Source organism: Monopterus albus, unplaced genomic scaffold, assembly GCF_001952655.1.
Source record: "Monopterus albus unplaced genomic scaffold, M_albus_1.0 scaffold170.1, whole genome shotgun sequence".
NCBI classification, from domain to species: domain Eukaryota; kingdom Metazoa; phylum Chordata; class Actinopteri; order Synbranchiformes; family Synbranchidae; genus Monopterus; species Monopterus albus.
This window is the reverse complement of record NW_018128050.1, coordinates 1,472,263-1,476,065: the sequence shown is the minus strand read 5'-3', so window position 1 is coordinate 1,476,065 and position 3,803 is coordinate 1,472,263.

Here is a 3,803-nt window from a genome sequence, read left to right as displayed (position 1 = left end):
GGCATTCCCCCGGAGGTGTTGGAGGAAGTGTCTGGAGAGAGGGAAGTCTGGGCATCTTTGCTTAGACTGCTGCCCCCGTGACCCGGTCCCGGATAAGCGGAAGAAAATGGATGGATGGGATGCAAACCTTTGCACTGAGATGAGTTTCATTATTTTACTATAACTTTCTTTTTATACACTCCATGATCATTTTATTACTTCTGGTGACGAAGGAACAGTTGTATTAGCTGAATGCGCATTAAATATTATGTTGATGAGAAAAAAATTCGTTTTACTCTTTTTGCCATTTCATAGTAATAGGATGCAAACATTTGCACCCAACTGTATTACATCTAAGAGTTTGTTGACTTTTTTCACCAGCAACTTGATTGTTTAATGGGTGTATTCAATAAAAACATGGAAAATTATAGGTGTGTGTGTGTTGTTATCTTAGGCACATTGTGTTTCTCTACACTTATGACTTAGATGACACTCAGATCAAATCATTAAGAAAACCAGATAACTATAAATGCTTCACTTAATTTTCCTTGCCACTCTACAACATATTCTTCTAAATGTTTGATTGGATGTAAAATTGGGAATTGTTGTCATCTTCTTCTATCCTTTGTTTCACTCTAATGAAGGAGGCTTCATCAGTTCTGCCCGACTGGCGTTGAGTCAGAGATATTTATCCCCATTGGTGGTGTTTTGGTCCTTTCATGCCCAACCTAGTCCAGTTGATTTTTCAGCTTACTATGACCTGGATGACTAAGAATCTGCATGAACATACTGTAAGGGAAATGTGGCAAAATAGTGTCATGGCTAGAATGTGGTGCTAACTAAATTAATTCAGACAAATCATCACAATTTAAGTAATCATTTAATATTACAATTATTCTGAACAGAGTAGTAGTTAACTAAGCCATCTGGTAGTTAGGGAACAGAGAATAGAATCACTCCACCTGCAATGGGATAGATAAAGTCTTGAATAAGAAGATTGTCAGAGCACCAGTTAGTCCAGAGACAGTCAGTCCATCAGCGCACAGTCAGTCAGTGTCCCCCTGGCTGGGTCTACTCAAGGCTGCCGCACCATCCTTTCTTCTTTCTTCTCCTAACTCAGCCATCCTAGCCTTTATCTTCTCGCAGTTACACAGCCTTCTATGGCCTGAGCACACATTTTCTTTTTCTAAACATGAACAGAGCACATGAACTGTTCACATAAGGCTGAAGCTATGTCCATTCACCATTTAAGGAGGAAGTTGCTCTGGATGTTTACCCATAAATTAAACAAGGGGGACACAGCCCAAGATATTCTTGCTTGAGCAAGAGAAGAGAAACATATCAAGCCTACATAAACACTTAGCTCACCCTTACATAACTATTACAAATAATATCTATATATGAACTACATACTATTCTATTACATATTACCTCTGGACTGGTACCTTGTTTGTTTTTAACCACTACAATAGCTTCAGCTTCAATGAAGTGTTAAAACAAGTTGATACAGTATGGTGACCTGAACACTAAATGCAAACATGAAGCTACTTTCCTATGCTGTGTTCAGAAACATGTCACTGACTGAAACATTATATTGTAAGTTCCTTCACAAGAAGGACACATCAAAATGCATCATCTGTATTAACCCTGTTTAATATGTAAAAATTCTAAATTTTATCAAACATGCTTACTAACAGTACATAGAGTAGCAAGAAAAAGTAAGTAAAATATTTAGAATTACCTGGTTCAATCTTCATCTCATGTCAAGTCACAAGTGTTCTTAAGCTAATAACATACAGACAATTATAATTTTTCATGTCTTTATTGAGCCTAGACCTACAGGATCCTACCATCCAACTCACTGATCCTACAAGATAATGTAAAATGGTAAATGGTCTTGTACTTGTATAGTGCTTTTCTATGCATTGAAGCACACCTAAAGTTCTTTCACACTATTTGGCCATTCACCAATTTGCACTCCCAGATTCATGCACCAGTGTCATCCCCGGGAGCAAAATGTCTTACTCAAGGAGACTTTGACATGTGTACTGGAACAGAACCGTTAATTTTCTGGTTAGAAAACAACCTGCTCTACCTCCTGACCCTAACACCTAACCACCAAATGCCAGTGTGACTGTACACCGCCTGAGACTCAGTAGGAGTTGAGTGATGCAGCAGCACAGTGACCCCAAGCAATAATGCCAGTGTCACTAGCTGTAAACCGCACATGATTACTGTGAGGTGAATTTCCAAAAAGGAACAACTCTACAGTGAGCTGTAGGAGCAGGGGGAGGGGAAGTGTATATTGCAATAACCACTTCATCTAAATATGAACCTCTGGCAGCTGCTGTGCTGTTTTCGTCCCTTCTCTGCATGTCTAAATTAACATTCAGACAGGCACCCCTAGCCAGGAATTTGCTGGCTATTTCATGTCCAGGTGTCACAGCTGAACAAATTATGCAGACGGCATAAGGCAGACATAAGAGCGGTAACGTCATTAATTATTATTATTAAATATCTCTGACATTAACTGAGGATGGCCAGTATCTATAGTGAGGGAGGATAGAACCGTGAGTGTAAAAGATGATTTGAGCCACACTCACAGCTGTTGTGTTCATTGTGGCTGGTTGACATATGAACTGACATGGACTACTGGACTGTATGTGCCTGCTGCATAATGCGCTGTCTGTCAGTTTTTTCTTGTTTATGTTCGGTGTTGTGTTTCATCCTTTGTCTGTGTACTGTACCACTGTTTTTGGAGTTTGGTACAGCTGCACTTGTGGAGTAGCTGAACTAAATTGTCTTTTTTCAGATTTGATGATACTCAAAATATCCTCTGGTTCCCCCATTGTCATCAGACTGCCTGACCAGCTCTCACATTCAATGGGTCTCTCTATCTCTGTCTCTGTAATGACTGGCCATACTGCATACTGTCAGAGATATTAAACAATAATAATAATAATAATAAAGTAAGCTTCATGCTGTGGCATTGTTTGATTTGATTTGATTTGATTTATTCTTTCAAGCATGTAAAGACAGTTGATATGACAACACACATAATTTTACACATATCCAACAAATGCTAATCCAATATCAATGTGCTTATACCTAGTACATGCTTGAATGGAGTAGGAAGAAGTCAGACTTATCCAGTCCTACCCCATGAATACAGCAGACAAGAAGGATCTAATGGTACTTACTGATCTCTGGTCAGGTTCAGGTGATGAGCCCTTCTCTGCAATTCTTCTCCTGTAAGACAGAGTCCAGAATTATTTCTGAAAAACAGTTGCTATTTTTAAAAACATATCATCATGTTTAATGTTAATATCATAAAGCACAGACCACACAATTCCTCCTGAACTCCACATTTTTAAAACCTAAATTCCTTAGATTTCTCTAGATCTTACAGTGATACTTCTCTGTCAGCAACAAAGTGCATTTAAATTACGATTTTACTACATATCATCTCATAATACTGAGGAATAGTGAGAGTGATGAGTACATGAACTTATTCTTCAGGTGGCACAACAAAATCCATTGCGACCAACATTGGGGTTTGCTAAATCTACTGTATGGCAACTGTGTCAAGTTTCACTTTTCTGTAGTATATGAAACAAGATCTGAAATTCATTCATATGACTCAAGTGCCTATTTTGAGACGTACTGAATCGAAGAGTAATATATGATGTGTCGCTACCTCCTTGCTAACAGGGCACTCATCTCCTCCATGAGCCCTCCTCCTCCAGGCAGAGGGCCGTTGCCTCTGGCTTCAGATTTGGCCCCTCCAGCCCCTGGCATGGCTGCTGCCAGAGCGGCCGCCGCCT